Consider the following 13,289-nt stretch of genomic DNA (forward strand, 5'->3'; position numbering starts at 1 on the left):
TATTAGGATATTACTGGAAATGAAGTAATGATGGTTATGCTGATTATATATATACAGTGCACCCTCAGGATACGATTTTGGTTTGTTAAGGTTGGCATCATGTGGTAGGAAAATAGTATGTAATGGTATAAAAACCATAGTAATTATATAATGCAAACACCCTCTAATAAAAATCGTCAAAGTTTTATATAAGTGCTGTACATGTTAAAAATTAGTAACAAAATAGTATGTTAACCTTAATAACTATAGCTATCTACAGTAACTTTATTGTATTTAGTGTATTTAATGGTTATGATCTGCAATAAAATGTAAAAGTATAAAGTGCCATGTGCAATGATTACGGTAGGCAATTTTTATCTCCAAGACATATGTATAACATAAACTTTGTATTGAATTGACTCCAATTGACTCAAACTCCATATTGAATTCACTCCAACAAAGTTTAACTCACTAAACACACACATTCAATGCTAAGTTTTAGTATACATTTTTAACTACTTCGCTAAATTTTAGCGTTTTTAATCATTACAATTTTATCACATCAGTTTCTGTCTTCGCTTTCACTCTACTTTTTAATTGGCCTATTTAAAACCATTTTAAATCGGATTCAGCAAACAAGCCTAAACAATGCTGTTTTTGTAACAAGTGGATTTTTGTTATCAGGTTAAAGAAAGTGATATGATCACTGATCTTTTGTTAAATAGGATCACAACTCCAGCTTTGCTACTGGTTTTAAAAGAGACTTTGCTTTTTTACATGCAAGAATTACCAAACTGAGAAAAATCGGTTATTGTTTCTCTTTCAGGTGTTGTGAAAATATTTTTTGAGAACAACATTTTGGTGTCTTTGTTATTTTGACGTACATAAACAAGCACACCGACTGCCAAATTTGAACTTGGGCAAAATAAAGTGAAATAAGATTTATATGGTGAGGTGAAAAAATTATCATGTTTTACTTAGTAAAGTGAGACAATTGTATATCAGGTTATCCTGAGAGTGCACTGTGTACATGTAACTAACTCTAGTTTGTTGTGCTTTTGATAGTACCTGAGTTGTTGCCACCAAGCAATCCATCTTACATGACGGCTCCAAGACTAAGAATATTAACAGAGTTTAAAAAGTTCTCTTACACTAGTTGTTAATAAAAGAAAGAAATGATGGTTTAGTATTTGTTCAAACGGTTATAAAACTCAAGCACGAAGCGGTGTCCGCAGTGGTCATAAATACTGATTTAAAATCTCCCACCCACTTGTTCGTTAATTAGTCAGTCAACAGTGTTTTCTATACTTACATGTACATTCCACAGTTGATTATAAGAGGAGAAAGAAAATCAGAGTGGACCCAGTGAGACACATCGAGATAGCAAAGCGTAACACAATGTTAGGGAAACTAGGCAAAAAGAGATGGCAAGAGAAGATGAAAAACAGAGCCTCATAGGCATGAGTGGTAAAGACCAAACCATAAGACAGTCACAGTCGAAACGACGGAATGCAAGAGAAACAAAAGAAGAGAGAGATACTACGCATGCTTTTAATTGCCACGAGTAATTACTCAAGTATGCATCATTTCGTTGCTGAGCTGTAAAACTGATAAAATTAAAATAAATGGAAGGTATTCATATAATAATATTCACAGAACTTATATGACTGCTTTAATACGTCAACAGGATATCACAATATATTTTATAGTAACCTTTATAATGCTACATTTTTGATTTTGACCTGAACAGTTTACTGATAGAGTGCTAGTACAGATGCACTACGACTAGTCACAAAATATTTTGTGATTTTATTAGTGAATGGTTAAAGTTTTCCCTAGAAAAGGTTAGAAGCACAATTTTCTTTTTAAAGGCATTCTTACCATGAGAGCATGTTATATTTGAATGGTCACTCCACGTTCCTATTCCATTGATCAACTGGCACTCTATATAGTCAGTTCCACTAGATATATACCAGCCATAGCTGCAGCTAAAGGTTATTCTAGCACCTGGGAGATTAAGTCCAACAGGAACAGATATTTCTCCATTCTCAACTGTTATGTCAGGAGTCTCCTTGCAGTAAATCGCTGAAAAGTTGTACTCAAATGTTTAATGTTGGCTGTAGGCTAAAGATAGATATTCATAAATCTTGCTACATAGCTTAATGAGTAGTGAAACAGGTTGTAAAACCTAGTTTGCACCAACCGAACTAGGAATTGGTACAACCTAGTTCGGTTCTTTCAAGTACTCATCTACCGCACCCTAATCGGGTGCACTACTGAGATACACCATGTGAAAAAGAAACGTTGCATGCTGCCACTCTTTAGTTTAAAAGGCAGTTTTGTCAATGGCCGTGTATCAGTTTTCTTAAAGGTTGGCTTGCAACAAAATTCACATTACAGTTATTTAGTATCAAAACATTCGCCATGTCTTACTCTGCTGTGTTTGTAGGTGCAAAATATGTGGAAATGTGATTACAAGCTCTTTAAAGCTCAAAAACAAACTGTTAATCATCGCCATCACGAAACTGCTGTAGGTTAGAATCCTTTTCCAAAAACGGCTCAAATGAAATTTAATTGAACAAGATAGATGGCTTCTGTTCACACTTTCATGCAACCTCATTCGTCGAAATATTTTCATAAATTTGCTTCACGCATTCAATAAAACTATGTCTATTGTTCTTACGCGTCTGTTTTATCGTCATCGTAATGCTGTCACTTTTAGCAGTGATATCTTATAACTTACTATAAAATTTGTTGGATTTTTTTGCCATAACTTGAAGGAGTACATATCATTGTCTGATAATCATGACGAGCCTGTTGGTAACTAGTGATAATCGAAAAGTGCTGCAAAATTATTTGCGAAGTATTGGGTCACATGATCAGATTTTGACTTGCCGATTAGACCAGGCCAAAACAAAACTGTAAAGTAGCGAGCATCTATATTTGATACGGGGTCTTAGGTAAAACCCGAAGTGTTTGTCATAAACTAGTGCTACGATAAAATTTATATTGAGCTTTTTAATGGCCTTTCAATTTACGTGAGAACATACGTGACAAGACGACAACCAAATTTCGTGGTTACGTCATCGAAATAAAGAGATTCCAATCTACGGCGGCTTTTCGTTTTTGAGCTTTTTAGAGCTTGTAATCACATTTCCACATATTTGGCACCTACAACAGTGTAAGGCATGGTGAATATTTTATACCAAATAACTGTAATGGGAATTTTGTTGCCAGTCAAACCTTAACAGCCATTGCCAAAAACAGAATTACCAGCTATGATAGCTTATCAGTTGCAATACTTATGTTATATTTTTGCCATAAAAACTAGCTACTGGATATTGGCGTGCAGCACCTAGCGACAATAATTATAATTTATTAATGTGTTCTACACGGCTTATTAAAATATATTACTCGGGCGTAACTAGTAAGACTTGCTTAATCACGGGTTTAACCGAAAGTCTACTGTGATGGAACGTTAGGTTGCCATCCTTCTGTATAAATTTTAATGAGAGTTATATTCACTTTTTGCTCTCTTTGTAACCACCCCCCTAAAGAAGGCTGGTCCTTGTACTTCATTTACATAATCTAATGTATTTAAGGCAGGGCCTCGGCTCTTATTAGTTGTTCAAATATATGCATTGCATTTTGAACCATACTTCTTCTGTTACCTTGAGCGATAGCAGAACCACACCAAGCATATAGCTAACTCCAAAGACCTAGTCTATGGGCTGTGCTGTGGTGATTAATTCATAGAAGCATCGTCGACCCCGTCGACCCCCGGTCGACCTTGTCGACCTGGTACAAAACCCACTCTGGGAGCTATCCCTTGTGCAAGGTGGTTGATGTTGACCGGTGGTGTAAGTCGACCTAGTCGCCTCCGCGTGTTGGTCACGGGCAACCCGCACACAGCCCCTGTGAAGGGTGAATGCAGACCGGTAGAATAAGCCGACCTAGTCGCCTCTACGTGTTGGTGGCAGGATCCAACACACTGGTGGCAGCAGTGGGATCTGACTGCGGTAATTCGGACATATAAGACAAACCTTGTAACCATGCCAAACAGCCGACGGAGTGCTACCAGAGATCTGGCTGAGGCAGAGTTACAGCAGGTCGACCAGATTGGTCAGCTGACAGAGGCTATTACTAGAGCCTTACAAATGCCGAAGAAGGAAGCTAGCTTCAAGCCACCGAAGTTCGATGGGAATGAGGATGTGGAACTGTTCATCTCCCAGTTCGAGGAGGTTGCGGAAGCTAATGAGTGGAATGAGAAGGCCACTCTCCTCCACCTGCGTGAGACATTGAAGGAGGGAGCCAGAGGTTGTAGTCGAGGAGACTCGCCTGCCTCCATCTTCTCGGCCTTACGCACCAAGTACGGGCTCTCCCCGAGAGAGGCTAAGAGCAGGCTCCACCTCAAGAGGGAACCCAAGACTAGCCTCCAAGAACATGCAACGGAGATGAAGCGGCTAGTGAAGATAGCATACGCTGACCTTCCGGATTCCTACCAAGCCAATATGGCCATGGATGCGTTTTTCCTGACTCTGGAAAACACGCACCTCCAACGCCATCTTTTAGCAGTAAGAGCCCAGAGCTTAGAGGAAGCGGTGCAGGCAGGGAACGAGTTCCTGCAAATTCAGCCCACTCTTCCTCGGTCTGGTGCTCGACCCATAGTAATGACAGTAGAGGAGGAGGAGACCACCCCTGCTACAGTCGCCCCCGTCCACTCGGATCCTCCATCAGCCACCCTGAATGACGTCTTAATGGCTATAAAAGGGTTAACAGATGGACTGAAGGAAGGAAACCGACTGGGGCAACGGGGAGCGGAGAGAAGGGACCCTAACTGTTGGGGTTGCGGCCAGACAGGGCATGTGCAACGCCGGTGCCCTCAAGTTATCCAAAGACAATCACCTCAAACCACGAGGTCGGGAAACGGTTCCCATCCACAGCAGTAGGGGGAAGTGCTGACTGTGGATCTACCATACCGAGGCAAGGCCAGTGGCAACGGCCACGACGGACTAGGCGACACAGGCTCCCCCCCTGCTCGCCACCGGTCCCCTTGCATAACCAATATCAGCCCTTACCTGAGTGTGCAGGTCTCCCACCCTCAGAACCCAAGGAGGAAACATACGTCTGGCCAAAGCCGTCTCGGCCTTCCCAAAAAGGCCCCCAGAGAATGAGTAAAGCCAGACGAACTCATGGAGATGAGTTGTGGAAGCCACATAATAGCAGCTACTTCTTGCCAGGTCGCATCGGAGGGCAGCCCGTCCAGTTTCTCGTGGACACCGGATGCACATCTAATCTGTTGGGGCGACATGTTTTTGAGCGCTTACCCAAGGATGTCAAAAGCCAATTAGAGGTTCGAGAAGACTATGAACGGATGGCAGATGGTACACGGCTGAAATTTCACGGACTCCTCACTCTCCCAGTCAGAGTCAGGAGTGTCCAAGTCACTGTATCTCTAGTGGTGTGTGCCCTGAAGGAGGATGCCATCCTGGGCATGCCCTTCTTGGTCGACCACTACTGTGAGATGAATTTCCAGCAACCCACGCTGGTGTTAAATGGGCAGAAATTGACTTGCACTGACAGAGAGGGTCGACCCCTGACAAGTGGGGTTCAAATAATGCGAGCCACAACACTTCCCCCTCGAACCGAAGTCCTGGTTGCTGAGCGTCTCACGTCCTCATCCTATCAGCCGGTCGGGTTAATCGAGGGAGTAAGAAGCAGTTACATGGTGGCCGCCAGCCTACATCAACCCGGTAAAAAAGGGAGAGTGGCCATCCGCTGCATGAATCCTACCGACCATCCAGTCAGTGTCACGGCAGGGATGATTGTAGGACAATACACTGGAGTAGGACCGGACGAAATAGGGGTTCCCTGGACAGCGAAAAGGGATGACGAGACTCCTAAGGAACCTCCCCCTTCTCCTTCAAGCGTGCCCCCCCCCACATGCAAGACTTGCTCCAACAGGCGGCACCACATTGCTCGTCCCCTACCGAGCACCGAAGGATGGAAGACCTTTTGGTCCGTTATGCGGATGTGTTCAGCCAAGGAAGCGAAGACGTGTGGCATACCACCCTGGTACAACATGAAATCCCCCTTCTCCTAGAGGCACAACCCATCCGTCAACACCCATACCGAGTAGGACACGAGAAAGAAGCCGAAATCGAGCGACAGGTTTCGGCCCTGGAGAAACAGGGCATGATTGAACCCGCTCACGGGGCCTGGAGCTCTCCGGTGGTCTTGGTGAGGAAGAAGGATGGGGCGTGGCGATTATGTGTGGACTATAGAAAGCTCAATAGTGTCACCCGCCAGGACGCCTACCCCCTTCCCTGGATTGACGAGAGTTTAGATGCCTTGTCCGGCAGCAAGTTTTTCAGTACCCTGGATATGATGAGCGGGTATTGGCAGGTACCTCTCTCTGCCGAGGCCCAGGAACGGTCAGCATTCACCACACGCAGTGGATTATGGAGATGGAAGGTGCTCCCCTTTGGGCTGACCTCTGCTCCGGCTACCTTCCAGCGGCTAATGGAACGCGTCCTCCAAGGGTTACACTGGAAAACCTTGCTGTTATACCTAGACGACATCATCGTCATGTCGGCAGATTTCTCTAGTCATGTAACCAGGCTGGCAGAGGTGTTGGAACGATTGAGGCAAGCAGGGTTAAAATTGAAGCCCTCTAAATGCAGTCTGTTCCAGACCCAAGTTAAGTACCTGGGCCACATAGTCAGCGACACTGGAGTGGCTACCGACCCTGAGAAAGTTCAGGCCATCAGTGAATGGGCAGCACCACAGGATGTGACTCAGTTAAGATCGTATTTGGGTACCACTGGGTACTACCACTGATACGTACCTGACTACGCCTCGATCGCCAAACCTCTCACCTTGTTGACAAGCGAGGGGGTCCCCTGGAAGTGGGAGGAAGACAAACAGGAAGCTTTCCTTAAGCTCAAGTGGTCACTGACGCACGCTCCAGTACTGGCATATCCTGATCCCTCTTTACCCTACGTGCTCGATACCGATGCTAGTAACGTGGGGACCGGGGCTGTGTTATCCCAGGTCCAGCAAGGCAAGGAGCGACCTATAGCCTACTATAGCAAGACCCTCTCCCTCGCCGAACGCAACTAATGCGTGACTAGAAGAGAGTTGCTGGCAGTCGTGCTAGCTGTCCGACATTTCCGGCCCTACCTATATGGCAGAGAGTTTACTATTCGGACAGATCATGCCTCCTTGGTTTGGCTGCACCGGAGGAAGGAACCCTCTTGCCAGGTGGCCCGGTGGTTGGAGAGCCTAGCCGAGCACAAGTATCGAATCATCCATCGAAAAGGCATTACACACGGTAACGCCGATGGGTTGAGTCGACAACAGTGCATCGACTGCCGGCAGTGTGCTGCCATTGAAAAGCGGGATCGGGGGCCAACTAGGTCGCAAGTGTGTGACTCTCTAGTAACCCCTGGGACAAATTGGGAAATTACTGTACCAGTGGACCCAATTACGGTACAGCCACCAAGAGGCACAGGAGGACCCAATCCTAGCGCCCCCCCAGTTGGACGAGGACGAATGGCCTCGACTACCCAGCCGCAGACATACAGGGCCCAGTCTCCCGACTCCCACACCAGCCAGCCTAGTTCCAGTACGGCTGCCATGCGGTGCGGGGTCACCGAGAGTGTTGGACAACCCCCTCAGAAAGTCCCAAAACCCTCGGTTACGGGCCGCCAAGGTTGGCAGGTGAGCCAGGGCTCGTGGTAGAGACTGATAAAATTGCGGTACCAGCAGACGCTAAAGCCACGAATTTAGACCTCTCACCATCAGTTGTCCCAAGGGTCCCGGAATTGTTGACAGTGGTGCAAACTCCGCTGGATGAGGTACGAGCACTGCAACAGAGACCAGCTACTGACCTAGGGATAATTTACCAGGCCGTCAGGAACCGGCAAAGAATCGAAGAGGCCGTACTACAAGTAGGTAGCCCCGAGTTGCAGCGATTGGCCCGGATGTTCCATCAGCTCCAGATTGACGAATCAGGTGTATTGACCCTTCGTCTCATTCAGAATGGGCGAGAAAGGGTGGTGGTGGTATGCCCCCAAACACTGAGACAAGAGATTCTGTGGAAGGCCCACGAACAAACTCACTGCGGTGTGGAAAGGACCCTGAAGCGCGTCCAGCTGGATTGGTACTGGCCGGGCATGACTGGAGATATCAGGAGGGCAGTTCTCTCTTGCGAAGTTTGCCAGCGGGCTAAGACGGGAAAGGGCCGGACCTCCGGGAACCGACAGCGGCTGTACGCCGGGCGGCCATGGCAGCGTCTAGCCGTAGATTTGGTGGGACCCCTACCTCAGACACCTCGAGGAAATAGCTGGGTGTTGGTACTCACTGACCATTTCCCTCGGTGGTCGGATGCCTTAGCCATCCCTGACGCTACAGCCCCAACGGTGGCCCAGGGCTTGGATGAGCGAGTATTTAGTTACTTCGGTCTGCCCGAAATTGTTCACACCGACCAGGGGAGCCAATTCGAGTCCTCCTTGTTCCAAGAGTTATGTGACTTATGGGGAGTCGACAAATCTAGGACCACTCCGTACCACCCCGAAGGGAATGGTGTGGTTGAAAGAAACAATCGGGTATTGGGTGACTCCCTACGAGCCCTTTTACTGGACAGAGGACAAGAGGACTGGGATCAATTACTGCCACAGATCATGCGGACGTTGCGAGGGCTACCGCACTCCGCCACTAAGGAAACACCAAATTATTTGATGTTGGGTCGGGAGCTTCGTCTTCCTGACCAGTTGCTGCATGGAAATAGGATGGAATCATTTAAGAGCACACACGAGTACGTTCAGACTGTTCACGACCGGTTGATGCAGGCCCATACTCTCCTCCGAGATAGACAGAAGGAGATTGTATCAACCGATGTGAGAGAGCCTCCGCTATTCAATGAGGGTGACCTCGTATGGTTGCTAAGCAAGAGGCGAAGAAGAGGGGAAAATCCGAAATTAGCAGCCAAGTATGTGGGGCCCTATCGCGTACTAAGGAGTCACGAAAACCATACCTACGAAATAGAAAGATATGGACAGCGATCCACTCAGGCTGAAGGAAGATTAAGGCTCTGTCGCCCTAGCCCGGTGCAACAAGGACGAGCCCCAGCTGAAGTCAAACCTGTCCGACGTCCCAATATGAGAGGTTACCCCCGGAGACGAGTACCGCGAGAGAACGGTAATCCAGATGCCGTCATCTCAGAATCACTTCTGCCTAGTCGACTAATGGAATTACCAATACCACAATCGCCGGGAAGATTGGAATCACTTCGGCTTCCCAGCGAGGATTTTTTGGTCTTTCCAGGGGAACACAACCCTAACTCGAGGGCTGGCCCCGACCCTGGCTGCGAATTGGCGACCGAGGAAGCAAGAACTACGGGGAACGTAGGAGCCCAGGCTAGTACCGCTGGGGCTGGGAACACCACACGGCCCCAACGAATCAGAAAACCCCCTGCGTATTTGGCAGATTATGACACCAGTACTGTCCAATCAGGAGAAGCCAGAAGGGGTCAAGGTCAGAGGGCGGCCATTTTGGAATCCAAAGAAAGCGCGCTCATTGCTTGTTATCAGCTCGATACGCACACACACACGTATCTACACCCTCCAGCCATGGAAGTGACCAAGGAAACCGTTAAGGAGGCCTCTCCAATTACAGGAGCCTTGCCTCTACTATCGGAGTTAGTGATCCCATTGGAGCTACACCCGGCTCCCAATGAAACATTAGATGAAATGGAGTCCGACTCGATGAAGGAAGAGTCCTCCCCGAATTCTTGTCTGCCGACCAAGTGGATCTCAGAAGAAACGGCCAAGAGGATCCTGAAGTTATGCCGGGAAGGCGGTATCAACTGTCCGTTATGCCAACAATTATTGTCCACCCCCCGACGGCGCCGGATTCACATTGCGCAACATTTTACCAGATTTTTTTGTAAATGCGGTAGAAACTCGAATTCAAGGGACACGATCGCTAAGCATCAATCCAGGATAAAGGATGTGGAAATCCGGAAAGCCCACGGTGGAACAGGCATTAAGATTTATGAGGTCGACCGCACCAGCTACCCCGCCTGGAGCAAGAGAGTCCGATTGGTCAACCCCCCGGCCTTCGATAAACCTACACCCTATGGTCCAGTTAGGACGAAGCCACCTGTGAGGAGGGGACCACAGGCATCTTTTCCCTCTCCCCCAAAGAAAAAGCAGACAGCTCAGAAAGGTAGTCCGCCCAAAACGGGGAGACCCATACCGGCTCCCAGAAAGACATTAACGACGGTCGGGAGCATACAGAGCCGACTGGGAGACGTTCGACCCCGAGTCACGGTAGACACCCTTCGGGAGGAGGCCTCTAACCTCCGACGGACGGCCCGTCGCCTAGAAGAATTGGCCAATCGAATGTCGACCCAATGAAGATTACGACCGAATCCGTTAAAGACATGGACTATCTCCATTTTGTGGTGTGTTCTAGTTTGTTTGTGTTTCCTTATATTATTTTATTCTTTTTTTTTTTGGTTTGGTTTTTATATAGCCGATTGTCGTCTATAGGGGCGGCGTGTGTGATGGAACGTTAGGTTGCCATCCTTCTGTATAAATTTTAATGAGAGTTATATTCCCTTTTTGCTCTCTTTGTAACCACGCCCCTAAAAAAGGCTGGTCCTTGTACTTCATTTACATAATCTAATGTATTTAAGGCAGGGCCTCGGCTCTTATTAGTTGTTCAAATATATGCATTGCATTTGGAACCATACTTCTTCTGTTACCTTGAGCGATAGCAGAACCACACCAAGCATATAGCTAACTCCAAAGACCTAGTCTATGGGCTGTGCTGTGCTGATTAATTCATAGAAGCATCGTCGACCCCGTCGACCCCCGGTCGACCTTGTCGACCTGGTACAAAACCCACTCTGGGAGCTATCCCTTGTGCAAGGTGGTTGATGTTGACCGGTGGTGTAAGTCGACCTAGTCGCCTCCGCGTGTTGGTCACGGGCAACCCGCACACAGCCCCTGTGAAGGGTGAATGCAGACCGGTAGAATAAGCCGACCTAGTCGCCTCTACGTGTTGGTCGCAGGATCCAACACACTACACAGTCATTTTGATTTTGCTTTGTGTAAACAAGCAAGCTATAGCAAGTATAGTTCTTCTGGATGCTTATACTCACACTTTTATCGGCACTACCGAGTACCTTGTTATCTTACTGATTATCTGACTATAATAAGAGCCACTGTGTCTCTTTCTCCGAAGACACAGTTGAAGGCTTTGGAAAAACATCTGAGAGTGCCACATTTAGCTCGATAGCCTGGCACTTGAATATCTGTACTAATCAATCATCATCTAGGTTTTCAAAATAATGGTGGCAATACTTGTTATCCATGTTTTCATGGCATACCTGATTATTTGTCGGAGTGCAATAGACCGCCAAGATAATAGCATTGATAGTGGAAGACTACTGAGTGTAGTTATAGCCTTGCTTTACTTTGTGATCCTGCATTCTGACAATTGTAACAAATGCCATTTTAGTTTCCATGTAAGCATGGACATTTTTAAAGTGTTGAGCATTTACTACTTTGCATATTACATATCAATTTTTTTCTCCAAAGATTTTATTTTTGATTAATTACGATTCTCAAACTAAAAATGCTTAACTACATTTAAAAAATAAGGCTAGATAGCTAATGCTTATTAATATTTTTTAAAAACATGCATGGAAAATTTAAAATAATTTTACCCAGTAAGCAAATTTTTGGCCTTCAGAACAAATTCTACATAGCGTCGTTTATTTTCATAATTTTTTTGTTTCACCATACGACTGACTGCTTTTGCTGATTAAAGAATATATAGGAAATCTGAGATACATAGATTAGTTAGCCTTGCATGTCAAGATTTGACTGTATTAGTCCATTTGTGATGCATTCAGCTAAACCTCTAGATAATTTTTAGCTTTAATCTTTACATGAAAAAGACATGAAAATGCCTATCTGGCTTTTTGACAAATTCAATTTTATGGCCTCAGCCAATCTATATGTAATTGACTGCAATCAGTGGCCAAACAGATTTACAGCCCTTGAAAGAAACTTTGTTAATCATGATTCTTTGATGGGTGCAAGTTAATGTAGACTAATTATAAATTTATTTACAAATCATGCGCCAAAGTTTTTCCCATGATTTCACTAGAAATTAAACGATTCATTATATAATTGTTGTAAAATTAGTAAGTTAAAAAGAGCTAAGTAATTATTCAGTTGACTAAGATATTAGATTTCTTTTAAAAGTTTTGAGTTACTGGAAATTTTTTACAACTCTTTACTGTTTTCAGTTCCAGTTCTATTGGCTGTTTGCCAAAAATTAATGGAGCCATTTTCTTGCTGCTCAAAATTACTCACAGACTAGAATTATTTTTCAAAAAGTAGTTTGAGTATTGACTTCTAATCGAGCCATACTTATATTCTCGTTAAACACATAAACATTACAATTTTACATATAGTTATAAAGAACCAATTACATCTTTATTTGCTTTTAATAAGGAAGTTAATTTTTAAAGTAAACAATAAACTCGTTTAACTATACGAGTCAGAAACTGAATTATGAATTCCGAGTATTTTGAATCAGCTCACAAAAATAGGTTGAAAACTAGAGACCACTTACCCTCATATCTTATAAGGAAACTGTAATATGAATAAGATCTTGTGTAAAACAGACTAATTTGTTGATAGTAATTGGTAACCAGTATTGAGGTGCCTTCAGGATCTATTTTGGAAAACGATTTTGAATTTAGACGTATAGCTTCGTCTAAACTTCTAGCATATAGTAACTCAAAGTTGAAAGTGATCTGTGAATCGTTGCCAAAGATTATGAATATTTCACATGTGCTTAAATTGAGTGACTGAGTTAGATCATAAGAGCTGCTGAGAACTCCAGATAGTTGGTTGGCCTCTGATCCATTAGGTATCGTTATCGTACCCCCACAGGCTGCAACTATATCAGTAGCGAGATACAATAATTGATAAAATGATACCGTTGTATCTATGATTACACTTTTTTTATCCAATAAATTAAACGATTATATTATTTTGTTCGCACCTTAGCAAATCATTTAAATTTTATTGAAGAAACTTCTTTTTAATGTAGGAATAGTAGTGCCTTCGTCAAAAACTGAAAATTACACTGACCCAGACACTGAGACAACATTTTTTAGTTACATTGTCAGAGATAGCAGCAAAACACTAACATTGCAATAAGCATAGACTTTTTTACAAAAGAGATTAATAATTCTTGTTAAAACAAATAGTAAAACATCAATT

The sequence above is a fragment of the Watersipora subatra genome, chromosome 7, assembly GCF_963576615.1.
Source record: "Watersipora subatra chromosome 7, tzWatSuba1.1, whole genome shotgun sequence".
NCBI lineage: Eukaryota > Metazoa > Bryozoa > Gymnolaemata > Cheilostomatida > Watersiporidae > Watersipora > Watersipora subatra.